Genomic DNA, 18,806 nt, shown 5'->3' on the forward strand with positions numbered 1-18,806 from the left:
CTTTGCTAGTAAATGCCAGTGAGGAAACCTTCCCATGCCATTTCTTTGTTTTTTTGTTTTGTTTCAAGATTGATTGATTTATGTGAGAGAGAGCTTGCAGATAGGATTAGGGGAAAGGAGAGGGAGAGCCAGAGGGAGAGAAGCCGGACTCCCCATTGAGTGCGGAGCCCTACACGGAGCTTGATCCCGGGACCCTGAGATCATGACCTGAGCTGAAATCCAAGAGTCGGGCGCTCAACCGACTACGCCACCCAGGCGGTGCCTCCTCCCCCCAATGCCATGTCTAAGAACAAGGAAGTTTCCTAGTTTGGCACAGGAGGATGGTGGAGATAAACTCCAAAACCAGGAGCCAAACTGGGGAGTTCCAGTAAAGAGTGAAGAGAAACTGAGAGAAAGCTGGCTGTCCAGGTCACTTCCTAGTTCCCTAGTCATGCTTGCTCCCCGCACACCTCTGCACTTCTGCTCGTAATTTCACCTCTTTGGAATGCCCTCCTCCTTGTCTCTGGCAAAATGGCCCCAAGTTTGTAAGGTCCACTGCAAATACCCTGACAGATTGTCCCCACTCTGCATTCCAAGGGCACTCTGTGTTTCCATTCAGGTGGGGACCACATTTGCCCTTGGAAAATAATAGCCAAGTGTGCACGTGTCTCACACGTCCACTCAGCAACATTTATCATTGTCAGGGGCTAGGTGCTGGAGAGTGAGATTTTCAAAAATCTGGTTTGTTGAGGGCTAGGGAACAGGTAAGGCAGACAAGTAACTAATCATAATGTCGAGAGAATGGCTGTTTCACCTGGGGTCTGCACAAATATTTGCATTTCCATGAGGCCGTGCTCTGGGGGCTGAGGGGCAGGAACACTGTATTCTGTTGTCGAGATGAGCTTGAGCACCTGTGAGGCAATTGTCTGCGTTCCTGTGTGTCCCCAAGACGTAAAGCCCCCGAAATGCAAAAGATTTTATCTGTCATTGGTTTTTGGGTTTTGGGGTTTTTTTGCCCAATTCCCCTGTGACAGCTGTGAATATTTGTCACAGGCAAACTGGAGAGATCCAGGCTGTGTCCCCGGGTGCTCTCCTCTCTCTAGAGTCATCCACCAGCATGTTCACGTGGTGTGCGTTTAGCACACGGTCACCAACTAAGTGACATTCCTGCTGGAGTTTTTGTATCATTGAAGTATTTTATGGCTTTTAAGTTTATGTATGACTTTCTTCCTAAACACTTCCAAAGCTGACTGAGATCCAGAATCGTGCTCCATGGATAGAAACACTGAGAGGAAAAGGCTGCTGACTTCCGGGGTCCCCTCTCCCCTCCCCATCACTCAGGGTCTAAGACATCGGCCAGGAGTGGAGGAGGCCAGGCACACATTATAGGAGCAGCCCAGGCTCTGCTGAAGGTATCAGGAAGCCTTGGGAAATGGTTATGGGGGGTAGGAAGGGGGAAACCCTGTCCCTCTTAATCTAATGAATTAAAATAATATTTATGGGAAATATCTGTTTGCTTTATTAGAGGAAGATGTTTAAGTAAACATTTCCTGCAAGCCACTGAATTTATACAACAATGCATTGGTTTGGAAGCAATGGCTTTCGGTGTTTTCACTGAAATGAAAATTAAGCAGAACATGATTCCAAACAGCCCATTGTTTCAGCTTTGTTGCCTTTGAATGTTTCAAAGCAGGATATTATGGCCAGCAGGATTATATTTTCTTCATTGGTAACTTGAAAATTGGCAGGAATGATGCCAAAGTTCTAACAGAAGAGCTACTTGTACTCCTATAGAAATGTAACCTTTGCAGCATTCTCTTGTTATTATTTGATCTTCACAAACTTAGATGTTAAAGAGCATTATTTGCACTTGACAAAAGAAGAAATTGAATCACAACGAAGGTAACTGACTCCTGGGGGACCAGCAAGGGGCTTCCAGAAGAGGACAGCACCCTTGGATCCTTCAGGGCGCCAGGCCCTTTCCCTCAGACCCTAGAAAGCACCATTTCCCCCTCGGGAATTAAAGCCCGTCTGCACCGAGGGGCCAGCCCAGCAAGTGTGACGACTGCTTCCCTTTAAGCGGTGGGAGAGTCCGTTAAAAACACGTCAAGGGTTTTGCCAAAACCATGCAGTCGGTGCTGGTGCCCGGGCCTCACAGCTGTCAGCCCACCGCTGGTCCCAGCCGGACTGTGGTCCCAGCGGAGGGCCGGAGGGGCTCCTGGACTCGGGGAGGCTGCTGTGGACGAGCCCGACGGCGCGCGTGCCTCCAGTCACAGCCCCGCGGAGAAGCACAGCCGGACCCCACCGGCCTGCTACCTGCTCGTGTCCGGCCGCATCAGCAGGGAGAGTCTGTAGGATTGCTACGGTACAGACCAAAAAACCAGCAAGACAAATCGAGGCGCCTCAAAGAACAAGGTACATGGAGAGAGGAAAATTCTTGGGACTGAGCACAAGGGCGGATTTGCCGCTGGTTTCTCTTTGAAACATAAAACATGATAGTGAACCAGTGCCTAATTTGGGTTTGACCAAGGAAAAAAAAAGCTCTGTGAGAAGACACGTTTTAGTGATATTTCGTATGGTAGCTTCACTCTCTAACCTCTCGCCTTCCGCGGAACGCCAGCTTATATTTTTCCTGGGAGAGGTCTCGAACCTACAACTCTTGTCACTTCCCAGCTGAGCATCCCAAAGCTAGCTCTTCCCAGGCTCCAGCCCAAAACAGAACCTCTGATACATTCAGAGGCGCTCCGGGAACACAGATCTGGGAAAGAATTTGCAGGTCAGCTTTTCACCCTTTCACATTACAGATGGAGAAACTGACACCCAGTAAGTTTCTCACAGCCAGTTAGTCGCTGGGCCACCTCTGCCACTCAGGCCTTCTTGGCTACAAGTCTGGTACTGTCTTTGAGATGGGAGTCGCCAGCTTGTGGGGCCCGCTTCTCGACCTTCTAGAAGTGAAGGAGAAAGTAGTGGGCCCAGGGCCCTGACGTTGGGTACACTTTCTCAGCATTCTCCGGGCCGAGTTGGTCTGTTTGTACATCTGTCTCCGCCTTTGATGGAGTTCCTTGAGGACAAGAGACTAAGTCCTGTTCATCTTGGTATTCGTAACCCCAAGCGCACCCACGATGCATGGTATGCAGAAAGCCCTTGGGGGCTTGTTGAGCCCAGCCAGTCTGTTTTGTGTAAAGGTCAGCCTGCCAGGAGCAGGAGGGAAGTACAGCTCCTTTGAAGGGCCTGGGATCACTGGTCCTTCAGCAGCGTCTCCTCCAACTAGCAAACGCAGGCAGAATCGCACCTCACCTGCAATCAAAACAAGACCTCCCCCTCCCACAAAACACAAATAAGGAGCCCCCCACACACACTGCACTGTTAGGTTCAGGGAGCACCGGGTGAGATGAGGGGACAGAAAACTTGGCTGGGTACGTACGCGGTCTTTGGTTGATGGCACAGTTAATGCAACTTCGTCAGTTACAGTGGATTTCTTGGAATTTCTCTAGATGTTCATATGTTTATCTGCATGTCGTTCATTACGATTGTTGTCACTGGGCTCCTTCTAAAGTCTGTGTGAGTTAGGAGAGAGGGAGGGGAAAGAAAAGAGGAAAAGGGAACCTTCTGTACAGATTCTGACCAAGTGAAGAAAACAGCGGCTTGCTGTTCCTCTCCCGGAACACCGCGAATAGGACTGTGTGCAGTCACCTGGTGCCCAGCAAGCCTGAAAGAACTCGATTATGAGAACACTTTGATCTGAACGTGTGCCTTTTCTAAATCCTCCTTCCACGGGGGACTAACTGCTGCCCCTTGCTGCCGGGAACAAAAGGTCTTCAGACCCGAGCCCCGTGGGTGCTGGGGAGTTCATGCATTGCCTTCTGCACAGCCTGGTCACCCTCCCCTCTCCCAGTGGCATGTGGACAAGGGGACAAGTGAGTTGGGGAGGCGGTTGGTGAGGGTGGAGGAGGGCCTGGATGCCCCCTCTGCTGGCTTGGTGGTGGGGTTGTCTGTCACTGAGCTGTCACTGTCCTAACCAAAGTAACCAAACCAAACCTGAAACTGTCCCTCTTTGCCTTTTTACTTTACTCTGGAACACTTTAACAAAACAGCAGACCAAATGGTGACTGAGTCCTGACCCTTCTCCAGGCCACATGTAATCACCCTCTTTCTGTCTCAAAATCTTCATCTGGGGCCAAGCCCTCAGTCCCACAGTAGAGCTCCTCCACTTGCTTGCCAGAGCAAGATTGCAAAGAGTTAACACTTTTGCTTTTTCGGAAAGTTATCTGTGAAGAGTATTAGTTGTTTAATAAAGCGTGCCTGCCCTCCCGATGAACCCGCCAGTGACTCTGCAGCTGGGGTCATCCCAAGTTCACGCGGTGGACTTTTGACTGCCTTCTGTGTCTGTGAAAACAGTCGGCAGCTCCTGCGGGGATCATTCATTCAGGCCTGTAACACAAAACTGTTGCCAATGGGCACCTGCTGGGCGGCTTCCCAGGAGGGCTGGGAGGGGGATACCAAAGTCATCAGGCATCTGCAGAGATAAGAACAACGGGGGGTCTGCTGGGAGCCCGCTCACCGGGCTGCACTTAGAGCCCACTGCCCGGCCAGCAGGCTGGTGTCACAGTGTATCAGGGAGCCGGGGCAGGATAGGATGTGAGCTAATTAAAGCCCTTTTACAAAGAGGAGTAGAGTGTGTGTGTGTGTGTGTGTGTGTGTGTGTGTGTGTAGGAGCGTTGGGGGGGCAGGTCTGGAGTGCATTCCCCAAATTTCTAGCACATTCTTTATTCTTCTCTTTTATCCCTCAAAACAGAAAACAAATTACGAGTCTGAACATTTGGTTATTACTAAGCTCAAATCATCATCGGTTCTGCCTGATACTCTCGGTTTTAGATGCTATTTTTATGGACTTACGTAGACCAGCAAAGACAGATTTTCCATGTTTTCCCAGGAGAGAGACATCCTGTTCTTGAAATATGGTAGGCCGACTGCTTGAATTTTGCCCTTCCCCCCCACCCCGTTTGACACATCTGGGCCCCAAAGTTTCTTCTTGGAAGGACATGCTCTAGGCTTTCCCATGTGCTTGGAAAAGCCCATTGCTGGCTGTAGGGGGCGCTGCTGGGAGGGTGAGTCTGCTGGTGGCCAGGGAGTGCCGACAGCGGGCTTGCTGAGGTGGTTGCCCCGTGGTGCGTGTGGGGGGTGCCATGTGGGGTTAGCCGCAAGGCCTTGAGCATGCCACGAGAAGTGCCAGCACATAATGCATTTTACAGTCAAACTGACTTAAGAAAATGTCACCTGAAAACGTTTGATTTACTTGCTCTTTTGCTTGTTTATTTCGCTTGTATATCCCCGCCCCAGCAGTAAAGTAACCTAGTTAGGGATCCAGGTGCTTTGAAGTCTGCTGATATTTTCTTCCTGGGCCTGGTAATGATACATTTCCTGAAAGCAGTTTTGTTCCCCTACAGCCTCAAGCCTTCATTGTATCATTTCTGATAGAGTTCTCCATAAACTTGGCTGAGTCAGAGAAACATTTAGATCAGTCTTGTACTACATGGTAACAATCCTAGGAAATTCCAATCAAAAGCCAACCGCCTGTTTCCTTCGTTTCTGGCCTGCTGGTGTAGCCGGCTTTGTCTGTGTTCTGATAAGGAGTAACCACAATGTTAATTTTGTATTTCCTTGCCTTTGTCTCAATCTGTTCCCAAAGCTGACTGTCCAGGAGGCTTGTTCACCGTCACGTGACTCGCGAGGGAGCTAGCCACAGAGGAGTAATTAGCCTGACCGCGGGCAGTGTGTTCGCTTGTTCTTACTGGGGGTGCTCGAAATGTTGGTTATACTTCTCTTTTCCTCAGTATCGCCATATGGAAAACCCAGGCAAGATGCCATTCCGATGACACAGTGGAAGGGAATTTTGAACTCGAGCTAGTAGCCAAATGAAAAAAGTGACTTGAAAAAAGTGACTGGCTAATATTTACTGCTGCTTCCCTAAGTGCCAGGTGCCCTTCTGAGTCCTCACATGAACTGACTTGTTTAATCCTCACAATGACCCTGTGAAGTGTTAGTCCCGGTTTATACACAAGGACATGGAGGCTCAGAGAAATTAAGTAACCTGCCCACGGCCGTGAGGAGAGCCAGGGCAATAGCTCAGTCAGGTTCTCTGGCTCAGAGCCCACGTTCTTGGCCCTGCCCCCTGCAAAAGTCATGCCCTGTCTAGTGGTCTTCGTTCTTGGACCCTTCTGCGGTATGAGATCTGCAGGAATTAAGCTCGTGAAGCTGCATGCTCAAGGGGGTGCAGAGAATTTGAGTCACAGTATAAAGTCCTTTCCTGGGGTGCCCTTTGTTGTGTCATTAGCTCTTCTGTAGGCGCGACACCACCCAAGCCTGAGCATGTGGTTGCCAACCAGGCAAGGCTGGGACCCTGTCCCAGATGGCTTGTGAAGGCATTTCACCTTTGTCCTAACTCCACAAGCAGAACTGACCGATTTGAAAGTTATAATCTGACGTTAGTAAATCTATTATTTATTGCATCTAAACAAGATGTACACAGCAAAAAACACCAGGTTCCATCCTAGTCACAGAGGAAACAAACAGGAATAGAAGTTCTTCTGCTCGCAGGGTCAAGCCCAGCACAGGTGAAGGTCCTGTGAACAAATGCATACAAGAAGGGGCACCTGGGTGGCTGTGGGTTAAGCCTCTGCCTTCACCTCAGGTCATGATCCCAGAGTCCTAGGATCGAGCCCCGCATCGGGCTCTCTGCTCGGCAGGGAGCTTGCTTCCTCCTCTCTCTCTCTCTGCCTGCCTCTCTGCCTGCTTGTGATATTTGTCTGTCAAATAAATAGAGTCTTTAAAAAAAAAAAAAAAGAAAGAAAGAAATATTCTGAGTGCTAGGACAAAAGTCTGTGTGGGTCCAGGAGGGGCTAAAGGAGGGGACAGACCTTTCAACCCAGGGCAGGGAATGCCTGCACAGAAGATGAGATGCTTGTGGTGAATCTTGAAGTCCAAGGAGATGTGGGCCGTGTGGACAAGACATGGGGGGGACAGGCCCCAAAGGGCCCACAAGGAGCAACCCAAACATGGGGACTCAGGGATGTGGAGCGGTGGCACTCGGGCGGCAGGCCGCTGGGGCAGGAAAGTGTGCTGCTCTGTCAGCTGGCCTCGCTAGGGGAAGACTGGCGTGCTGTTCCCTCTCCCTTTGTTTCCCTTCCTCTCTCCCCGTACCCGGTATCAGGGAATCCCAAGGGAGAGAGGCCTAATGGAATTTTTCACTTTTCCTGCCTAGTGTGGTTGCCATGATTTGCCCAGAATCTGCATATATAAAACGGTAACTATTCATGTTTTACAAGTATTTTCATGTATGTGGGTAGAACAGGTACAGCTTTCACAGAGGGGGCCAACAATCAACAGCCCCCACCTCCTCCGGAAAAAAAACAAACCCAACTTCTTTTTGTGTAATTAGAGCCAAAACCAAATCATGGCTTGTTCAGAGCAGGTAAATGCAAATCTGGCCAAAGTGTCCTTTCTGGCCAGAGTGACTCTGTCCAGTACTAAGGCACAGGCTGCTTTCGGCATTTCCAGTTAACCCGATAATTGCATCTAGACAGAACAGAAAGTCACCCTGCCCAAAGCCCAGAGCAAACACACTCCAAGTCCTTGTTCCGGAAAGCATTTAGGCCATCCCTACAACAACCGGACTAGAAAGGTGGGAAGGGAGGCTGTGGGCTTATGCTAAAGCTCTCTCTGCTTTTCTGCAGAATTTGGAGCTCAACAGATGCAGAACCACGATTGGGGGAAATTAATTTATCCGACCCCATTTCATCAGTCCATAACACTGTTTCACCATGTTCTTTAGGCCTGGCTAACCTAGACACGACCTAAATTTGAGAGGAGAGAGCACATTCTGTGCTAGAATGTGTTTTGTGCCCTTTCTACCCTCAGCCCTCTCCTGCCTCATCCACCCAGGCAGTAGATTTTTCTCTGGAAATCCCTTCTTTCCCGTTTCCACTCACGGCTCGTCACAGTGTCCAAAAAGTGTCCGCTTGTGTTTGGAATCTTAGTTTTTCATGTACGTATTCAGAGGACGTTTATCTCGAGGCAGTCACGACTGCTGAATCGCGGGCAGGATGCGGGCTGAGGCTACGTAGGACTCCGGGTGATTTCTTGGAACTCGAGCCTCACACTTGAGATTGCGGTGCGGCCTGACATCTGCCCCAGCTGTTGGTGAGAGGATTGCGTCCTCTGACTCACGAGATGGAGCATAGGTTGGGCCACGGGACGCGTGGTCAGGGAAGGTTCCTTGAGTGGTAAAACCTGGCTGATGTCCGTTGGGAGTAGGCTGGCCGGGTCCTCGCCCCGCAGCACCTCAGTCCGTGCTCTGTGGTTGCCTCGCCACCCCCGTCACTCGGTCACCCTGAACTGGAGCATCTGCCACTGCCACTTGCATCCTGGACTCAGGAGACTTGAGTCGCTCGTACAGGAGCTGGAGATGTTCGCCCAGCACAGAAAACTTGCTCTTTACATTCTCGGTGCATTCTCAGCACACGGTTTATTCCTCTTTTCTGTGGATCCTTTCCAGCTCGGGGAGGAAAACGTGGTTCTGCACTCACTGACCATGTGGAGGTTGGCCTCTCGTCTGCTCACCTCTGACAGATGAATGATTGAGGAGGCAGAGGTATTGCGTCTTTTCATGGAAGTTCGTCCACATCGGGGTGTTCGCACAGTAGAGCTGAGTGCAGAGTGTGCTCTCGCTTGCCTTTTCCCTCCACGAACACTTCTAGCTTCGGCGTGGCCTGGCCCACGCCATCTGGGACGCCTGCGCTGTGAGTCTGGGCTGAAAGTGCTTTTTGGGTTTTTTTGTTTGTTTTAAAGATTTTATTTATTTATTTGATAGCGATCACAAGTAGGCAGAGGCAGGCAGAGGAGAGAGAGAGAGAGAGAGAGAGAGGAGGAAGCAGGCTCCCTGCTGAGCAGAGAGCCCTATGCGGGGCTGGATTCCAGGACTCTGAGATCATGACCAGAGCTGAAGGCAGAGGCTTAACCCACTGAGCCACCCAGGTGCCCCTGCACTGAAAGTTTTAAGCGTAAAGAAGAACTAAGACTTGACCATTCCCTGCGTGCTGGGCACTCTGCCATCTCTGCTTTCTCCCTCCGCCCAGCTGCTCAGATCCTACGTTGGAGTCCTTCTCACTCCTGTCACACCGCATCTCAAGTGCATCCACCAGCCGGGTTGGCCAGACCGCAGCCACCCGGAACTCCTGGGGATCACCCCTGGCCCAGCTCACGAGCGCCGTCTTCCGCCTCCACCCCGCCTCCCTGCCTCCCCCTCCTCCCATCTGTCCTTAGGACAGCAGCGGGAGCGACCGTATCTGTCAAAAGGTAGCTCAGGTGGTGTCGTCCCTCATCTCAGCCCCTCCAGGGGCTTCCCATTCCACGCTGCACAGAAAATTTAAATCTGTACCGCGGTTTGTTAGGTATCCGCGGCCTGCCCCGTACTTCACTGACCTCATCTCGTCCCTCTCACTGCTCTCCAGCTCGCTCAGCCCATCATGCGACCTCCCTGCTGTTTTTCGACTGTCTGCCTCCGAGCAGGGGCCTCAGGATCTTTGCACTCGCAGTTGTCTCTTCCTGGAAGGTTCTCTAACCTCGTGGCTTTCCCCTGCCTGTTCTTTGTCCAAAGGCTGCTTTGTCGGTGAGGCTCCTCCCGGCGCGCCCTCCTCCCCCGGAACCCGCACCGCCTCTTCCGACACCGTCTCTCATCCTCCTTCTCTGCTTCATTTTCCACTTAACATACATGATCACTTCCCTTTTATTTATAGTATTTCCTGTGCAATGAGCAGGTAAATCCTACAGGGGACAAAAAGTTTAGTCTGTTGTATTCACTGCCGTTTCACCAGGTCTCAGCTCAGCCAGGCCTGGCACACGGTGGATGCTGAGTGAGTTTAGGAAGGAACAGAGGGGAGGAGGAAGGGGCAGACCGACTCTCGGAGTTAGGCATTATTTCAGGTTGTAGGTCGGACACCGAATCTCCAAGAGGTTGCCCAGGGTCACACAGCCCATAAATGAAGCCGGAATTTGCGCCCAAATGTGCTATTCCAGAGCTTCTCTGATTTCCACATTACTGTGGGCATCTCTGCCTCACACGGTGACCCAAAATAGAGACTGAATTTGTGTGCACATGTGTAGTAATGTGAACACATTAAAATGCCTTGGAGAGGGGCACCTGGGTGGCTCAGTGGGTTAAAGCCTCTGCCTTCGGCTCAGATCATGATCTCAGGGTCCTGGGATCGAGCCCCGCATCGGCCTCTCTGCTCGGTGGCGAGCCTGCTTCCTCCTCTCTCCCTCTCTGCCTGCCTCTCTGCCTACTTGTGATCTGTCTGTCAAATAAATAAATAAAATATTTTAAAAAATAAAATAAAATAAAATGCCTTAGAGAGAATACGTGGCCAGAATCTCTTAGTGTCCTCAGTATCATCTGGGGCTTAATCTACAGAACAGGCAAGTAAGTGCCAGCAGAGTCCTACCCCAGATGCCCCCCAACATCAGAAAATGGATTTAGCACGTGCAGCTAAAAGATGGAGAAGCAGCATGTCTTTGCAAACACAGACTTCCCAGTCAAACCAGTGGAATCTTTTTGGTCACTGGTTCCCAGAGCTACTCCGGGTTCACCGGGAACTCACTAGGGGGACCAACCCCCGTCGGTTCCAGAGCTGGCACTGTTCTGGGCACATCCACATGGCGTACCAGGCTCCGTCCGTAGCACTGGGGATAACGAAGGTGAACAAGACAGGCACAGCGCTGGGTATGCCCTCCACAAGCTTCACTCCCTTTTGAACTTCAAAGAGCCACCGTTGCTGATTGCCTAGAACGGCTAGTTTTTAAAGGGACAGTCTCCCAGCTTCACTTTCTCATCTTGTTCTCTGAAGTTCTGAAGTTCATTTTCAGTCCATCGTGCACTCTTCTTTGGCTAACAGGAAGTTGTAGTGCTTGTCTGAAGATTAAGAAACATCCAAGGCAATGAATTCCTGTTCTCCTGTCTCCCCTGCCCTTTTGTAGACTTAACAGCAGTCATTATGGTTCAAGAATGCCCTGAGAGATCCCTTCTTGCCCATCGGCAAAGCCACAGGCACTCTGTGCAAAGAAATGATAACTGTTCCGTCCATCTTAGGGCATTTGCTCTGTCTTGTCTCTTGCCTTTGCCTTGGACTTGGGATGCTTTCGTTTTCTTCCCTAGATGCTGCCTGCTGGATATGCTCTTCACCTGTAGCCCAGGACCAAGTGATGCCTGGGCTCACTCACACTTACCTGGGAGGGGCACTAAGAAATCAGTCATCGGCTACTAAATTTGTTTCCCTCTGTGTCCAGCTATGTCAAAACTTACGGGTATCGAGGGATACATTCCATGTTTTGATCCCTGTCTTATACTGTTTGCTGTAGGTACTTGCTTCCAGAACCTTCAGTTAACAGGAAAACAGGCAGTGGCAGCAGTAAGTTTAGAACCATCTTGTAAAGATACAGCCACCGATGGGCTGTATCTTTACAAGTCACAGAGGGAGTGACAGCTTGAATGGCAGGGAACTTCAAGGAAGGCCTTTTTAAGATTGAGCAAATTTGATTCTATTTGTCCATCTGAGAGGACGAGGCCAGGAAGATTGGAGATATGAGAGAAAAGAGGATTGCTTGAGCAACATCGAAGACAAGGCCTTATGAGAGTGCAGAAGAAGGCTCTAGTTTTGGCAAATCTACACCATTTATCTGATTTAAAATTACAGTCAGATAAAATTATATTTATCTGATTTAAAATCTGATTTAAAATTAAAATTACACCATTTTATCTGATTTAAACTGGAGGACAGGAAAGACTTCTTTTCCCTGAGTAGAATCTATCATCTGTATGAAGGGACAGTGGGCCTAGCTCAGAAGAGCTGGAAAGGAATGCGGGGCGCATCTTTATTTGGCTCTTAAAGTGTTCCAGGCACCATCTTCGGTGGTTAGGGGTGCAAGCCCCGTCCCTGGACTTGGAGCTTCTGAGCACCACGTGCTGCTGTGCTCCTGGCCCTGCGAGGAAACAGACGCTAAACCTATGGGTTTGCATGCAGGGAGAGGCCATGCCGGGCTTTGCAGAGGCATCTGGGAGAGCCAGGCTGAAGTTGGGAAGGCAGAGATTTGCAGACATTCATGCTGGAGAATGGAACAGTAAGAGTAGGAGGTGATATGGCTGTGTCCCCATCATTAACTTTCTGCCCACCTTTGTACTAGCCAGTTCCGGCTTGAATAACAAAAGCCTTTCTCCCTAAAGCCAACCAATGCCTTCTATCTAGTGTTCTCTGCTGAGGTGACCGGCAGTCATTTGGCAGTGTCCAATAGAAATAAAGTGCGAGCCACGTAATTTATGTCATTTAAAATTTCTAGTAGTTGCATTAAAAGGGTAAAAGGAAACAGGTGCCTGGGTGGCTCTGTTGGTTGAGCTTCTGACTCCTGGTTTTGGCTCAGGTTATGTTCTCAGGGTTGAGTCCTGCATGGAGCTCTGTACTCGCTGGAGAGTCGACTTGAGATTCTCTCTCTCTCCCTCTCCCTCTGACTTCCCCAACTTGCGTGTGCATGCTCTTTCTCCAAAATAAAGAAATAAATTTTTTAAAAGGTAAAAAGAAACAGAAGAAATTATTTTAAGTATTTTTATTTGACCTGTAAAATCCAAAATATCATCATTTCAACCTGTAATCAGTATGTAAAAATAATTAAGATGTTTTACGTTAATATTTTTCATCTTGTCTTTGGATTCCAGTATGTATTTTATATTTACAGTGTATTTTAATCCATATTAATCACATATTAAGTGCCCAGTAACCTCCCGTGGCACGTGGTCCCCTTAGTGGACATGGTGACGCCAAAGCAGGAGAGGAAGTTAGGGGCGTGCGATAACAACCATTATCGTGTGTCTGAGCTGATGAGTTTCGGTCTCTGGGGCTAACTGGATTATCAGACCGTGCAAGCTACCTCTCTTCACTACATTTAGCCTCTCATCCTTTTGCTAAGTGGTTCATTTCTAAGATTTCCCTTGTTCTTGATGATGGAAGGAAGGAACGTATTGAATACAGAAACGACCTTTAGACGGTTAGCTTCTGACTCCATCATGGCAAGAAGTTTTCTACAAGATTCTAAGAAATAGCTGTCCAAGTTATCTTTAATTTTTCTTCCCCCTTAGGTTATCGGTTGGCTTCCTCTTTTCCAGCCTGCTCGCCAAAATTCAGAAAACATTCTGTTCGTGATGTTTTGGAATATGGTGGTATTTCAGATACAGGCACGATTTTTATGAAGCAAATTCTTATTTTTAAAAATGAATTCTGCCTTTAGTCACATATTTAGAAAACAAGTGCCATAAACATTTTTTAAATTACGGAAGAGTCGACCAGTAGAGCATTTTATAGTGTATGGTCAGCTTAAAGGACAATCAGATGAATCCAGGGCCTACCATTTAGTTGAGATGGTAGAACGTAATAATAGAATATTACACTAGTAGAACGGAATATACTAGTACTTTTGAAGCCTCCCTGCTCACATTCCCTCTTTCTACTGTTGAGTTAAATGGATTGGGTTTTCTTCCTCATTCCAAGACTTGTTTTTTAGGCCTGAAACCTGCTAACCTAGAAAGGGCTAATTCAGCAGGCTTTAAAAACCCCAAATCTATGGGAAGTAGATGGCTGTGAAGTCGGAATGTCCTCTCCCAGCTCAGCCTTTGTGGGGCTGAAAGACAGCAAAGGCAAGAATGCGCTCAGGAAAGGCCACTAAGGAATCCAGGGATCAGGCAAAGAGCAGAGGTTTCTTAGGAGCTGTTGGGAAATTGCTAAACTGCTTTTGGTTTTTATTTTCAGCCCATCTGAGGTGTTGGGACCATTCGAGTCCATTTTTAAAAGAACCTTTGGGGCATGGCCGGGTGGTTCAGTCAGTGAAGCGTCTGATTCTTGATTTCAGCTCAAGTCATGATCTCTGGGTGGTGAGATTGAACCCTGCCCCTCAGGGAGCTTGCTTAAGATTCTCTCTCTCCCTCTCCCCCACCGCTTCTCCCCGCCCCCCCCCCAAAAAAAGAAAGAAAAAGAGCCTTCTTTCGGCCTTTCCTTTGAGCATAGGAACAAGTCGGGTCTCAGAAAAATGAGACAGGACTTAAGTGCCTCGAAGCTGAGCTGCCTCCCATTCTCGTCCTAACCCCCAAAAGAGAGAGGGTCCCCTTCCCTCATTCTCGCAGGTGTCAAACACTAGTTCCGAATCTGCAGTCTTCTCTTCTCTCACTTTCGTCACGCTTGCTGATGAATAACTTCACCCCCAACAAGTGAGCTGTTGGCCTTTGTATCTCTAGCTTTCCCCGAATGCGGGCTCTACCCCACCCACCCCCATGAAATGTTTGGTAGTTGTAAGAAATAATAGTACCTTAGTTTCCACTGTGGATACTCAGTTATCCTTAGATGGGTGGGGCTGTTGGGGGAAGCATCAGAGTGCCCGGACAGACAGAAGATGATCCGAGACCGAACTGCACACACTTTCGGGATCCTTTGTTACCCGGAGCATGGCTGGCTCATGTCCGTTCTCGTCCCACAGCCCTCTTTCGCTTCCAACCCCTCCCCCTTGAATTTGTGTCTCCACGCGAGTCAGTTATGGGTACATGAAACAGTCCTTGCCAGAGAAGTCGTCTTTTTCTGTAGTTAGATTTGCTTCCCCAGACCAGCTCTGACAGCAAATCTTTGAGTTCAGCAAACCCTTTTGTAAGAAGCAGGGGTGGAGAGCAGAGACCTCCTCCGTGCAAGCAGGAGCACTTGAAAGCACCGGTCCCGATCCGCACCCTCGCTGGCCTCCCATCTTTCTCCCCAGCTGTAAAGGGTGCAGGTTAGTGCCGTGATCTGATCTGGTGTAATGCGACCCATGCAATGGACATTCACAGGGCCTTGTCCTTCTCTGGGGCCCATTTCACACGTGAGAGTGACGGTTTGGGGAAAAGGAGGAAGTAGATTCTTTCGGATTTCAGAGACTACGTGGCATAGGGCAACAAATGGGTGTTAGAAGGGGGCAGGGTGTCTGAGCTGGGATAAACTGGTTAAGGAGAGATTGAAGCCTGACTTTCTTGTTCAGGGTTTTTCATGTAATTTTCTGAAATTTTGTTATTTATATACTTCTTTTGCTTCCATCATCTGTCACCACCACTGCTTAGGAAAGGAAGGATGTCTCCTTGGCATCTCTCTGCGATTTTCTCTGGCATTCAGGAAGGAATTTTCCATGGAAGGAAGAACAAAAATCATGGTTGGGTTCTCTCCACAGATGACCCAGGATCAAATGTAGGTAGATTCTTAGCAGACTTTTTGTTACAGATGATCATGGTCTTTCCAGTTTCATCTGTACAATGGGAAAAATATTAGAGCCGGCCTCCTATGGCTGTTGTGTGGATTAAATTAATAAATGATTTCATAGGTGGCCAGCCCTGAGAACAATGCCTGATACATAGTAAACATTGCCGGTCCACATTTACAATTCCAAAAGTTATGCTATGGTCTAAAGCAATTGGAAGCTTTCCTTTACCTGTTCTGCTGCACACACATTCAAAACCTCATTTATCTGAAGAAATCAGCTGGAGACTGCCTTCTTTCTTAAAAAACAAACAAACAAAAACAAACCATCAAGATATTTGAAACCCTTGAAGTCTCTCTGACTTTTTCAGTAAGAAGCCCAGCATATTCAGGTGTCTAGCATCTCCGAATGTTCTTTACGGTGTTATCCCTCCCTTTCTTCCCCAGGCACTCGGCATTAAAGAGAATATATTTATTGGAAATACAAAGTACTTTACAAGAATGAAGTCGCTTGTGACTAGGAACGAGATGAGCTTCTTTTCTGTTGTGAAATGTTCCGATTCCATTTCTTGTTTCTGTATTTTGAGATTTCAGTCTATTTATAATTGACTTCTTGATGCTTTCCTTTGTTTCGGAACAAGTATGAGGTGGTTCCCATAGTATAGGATGAGACAGGCAGGATTCAGTGAGGGTGGAAGGGGGAGCAGAGCGCTCACTAGAAGAAAGAAAAGGATTTGTAGTAATAACCCTCAGCATTTACACATTGCTTTGTGTGTTTTTCCCCCACGCACTTTTAAAAACAAGTTCTCTTTGGATTACCCCAGTGACTCTATAGGTCGTGTTCTTCCTGTTTTATAGATGAAGATACTGATCCCTGAAGAGAGTGTGTTTTGCTCATGTTCACCGAGCTGATACTGTGACAGAGTTGGGATCAGGACCCCTGGCTTTTCCCAAAGCCTGTGTGCTTCCCTAGATTTGAAATCGTGTATGCACACAGTCAGGCGTTATTCTGTGACCGCTGAAGAGGGATTTGTTTCCCCTACAACGTGATCCATCTCCTGGTTCAGTACGGAGGCACTGGCCATGTGTGCATGTTGAATAATCTTGTCGGGACGGCGAAGCTGGAGGTCACTCACGGGGTGGGCAGGCTTACCCCTCCTTGACCAGCCCTGGTGGTCCGGAAGCCTGCCTTCAGCTTCTCCCACGTGCTTCGGGGGGGTTCAGGAGCAGACGAGCGGGAAGCCTGGCACCCTTGACTCCATCCTGTATCCCTTCTGGGGAAAAGCTCATCATGAAGTTGATGAAGGGCTAAAAGTAGGACATCATCCCTTCCCACAGCTGGGTCGAAAGAGTCATCCTGCCCACACGATTCTTCACGACTGGTGTAGGACAAGCAGGGCCCGCCGAACGTGCCGGAGCCGCGGCACGTGTCTGCTACCCCCGTGTGTGCGGCTTCCTCGTGTACTTTCCACCTTACAGCCAGCTCCAACAGTCCCTTTGAAAGAAAAGGCAAAACCTTTTTAGGAGAGTGCCTCAAACCACTCTGAGCTTCTAGATTAATCTGAAACAACATCTGAGTTCACAACCGGGTCAGAGTTGCAGAATAGCAAGCAAAACTTGCCAATTCAGCAGGCGTGTGTCTTGGGCTAGTTAAGAACCAGGACGATCTTGAGGTCTGACTTTGTTGCTTATGTTCAGACCTTGTGTGCAGAGATAATTCTGGGTGGCTTTGGATACTGTGTTTCTTAACTGAAAAGGAGTGTCTGTTGCCTGATAAGTGTTTATCTGTGAAATAGCAACATGGTGTAGGTCTTAGGGTAGGAGGGCTTTTACATCTCCACAGACCCCCCCCCTCACCGCCCCCAAAAAAAGCAAGGTCATTGACTCAGGCATGTTACTAAAGTAGGAAGTCAGTCCTAGCTTTTTAAAAAAAAAGTATCTGTATTATTTTGCAGGGTCTCAGTTCTGGATTCTTTCCCCCTTCTCTCTTTGCCTTAAGGGCTCTATATAATCACAACCAAGTAGAACTGAAAACAGACAAACCTGTCCCACTTCTAGTGGATAGAGAACTGGGTTCCAAAAATGCCTCTTTCTTGCCAAACCTCAACTCGATCCATGTTCCTTCCTTCCTTCTTCTCTTTTTCCCTCCCTCCCTCCCTCTCTCCCTCCCTCCCTCCCTCCCTCCCTTCCTCTCTCTCTCTCCTCCTTCCCCCAGTCCTAGCCTGCCCCTTCAGCACCTGACAGAGCGAGGACTTGCTGTTTGGTTTGCCTTGTGTGAGTGACAGATACCCGTTGTGGGCTGGAACCCGTGCTCCTTTTACTCTTGTCTCTTTACAGGGATCACAAAAGCGGTTTTCAGCATCAAGACAAAAAAAAAAAAAAAAAACTCACACTGAGAATCGTTTTTAACTGTGGCTGTTTAACAATGTGAATCAGGGGGAAGTGGTGAAGACCTTCATTGTGAAGTGACTTGAAGGGCATTTTTCTACCCAGTCTCCCAGCAGAGTTGGAGAGGGCTTGCAAGTTTACGCCTCCGGACCACTTTGAAGAAACGTGTCAAAATCGATGGTCCCCACTGGGTGCCAGACACTGTGCCGGGCATTCTCTCTGCAGCCCTTGAAAGCAATCCTTCAGGGTCGGACTTTTTGTAATGGGTAAACTGAGCTCGGGAGGGTTGAGCAGCTGCCTCCAGGATGCACACTCACGGGCACCGTGTGGACTGCGGGGATTTCTGAGCGGACCTGCCCTGGCTAGGGATCGCGGCCGGGACCAGCGCCACGCTCGTAGCTGAGCCTCGCAGCAGAACAGCTTTCTGGTTGGGGGAGCGCAAAGCCCTGTCACTTCTCTCCCTTTCCTGTGATAGGTGGCCACCGTTTGCCCCGGTGACAAGAGAAGTTCTGTCACCAGCAATTACTCAGTGGAGCAAGGATATTAAAGCGGAAATTTCCATTAGGTAAATAACTGTGAAAGAAGAACCCCAGAGAAGGGAGCAGAAATTCAAGCCCAGGCTCCTGTTACACTGGCCAAACATCTCCGGCATCCCGTGCTTGCTGAATATCATGAAACCGTCAGGAAAACTGATCGGACAGAACAGAGGGACACAGTGTGAATTTTTTCTCTTGCATCATTCCAACATCTACTTGAATTTCAGTTTGAAAATCAGCTGTCCCGAGCCTGGCCCCAAACCCGGGCTACTTTGTAGGGGCTCCATTTCGAGGGACCATGGGATGCTTTCTGGAAGGTGGGGATGCTTTCTGGAAGGTGGGGTACTGACCGTGTGCGTCAGCTCTGCTGTGGCGCTGGCATCTTGAAGTGCTTCTGAGATTTTCACCCCCTTGCCGAAAATAGGGCTTTCTAGAAATTAATGATTTGGGGCTGCGGCCGGAATTTGTGAGTGTGGTGTGTGCTGAAGCTTCCTTCAGTGAAGGACGGGGAAATCGGTGTTGACTTTGCAAGTGTGATAGCAGGTTTTCTGAAAGACCTTCTGTTCCTTGGAAACTTTTGAAATCTTAAGCTTTG

General features: G+C 48.9%; 1 protein-coding gene across 8 annotated transcripts in view; it reads left to right on the plus strand.

The window, feature by feature from the left end:
• VPS13D (vacuolar protein sorting 13 homolog D) overlaps nt 1-18,806 on the plus strand; it is a 255,002-nt gene that overhangs the window by 180,436 nt on the left and 55,760 nt on the right. The window lies entirely within an intron of this gene.

Source organism: Neovison vison, chromosome 2 (genome assembly GCF_020171115.1).
Source record: "Neovison vison isolate M4711 chromosome 2, ASM_NN_V1, whole genome shotgun sequence".
NCBI classification, from domain to species: Eukaryota; Metazoa; Chordata; class Mammalia; order Carnivora; family Mustelidae; genus Neogale; species Neogale vison.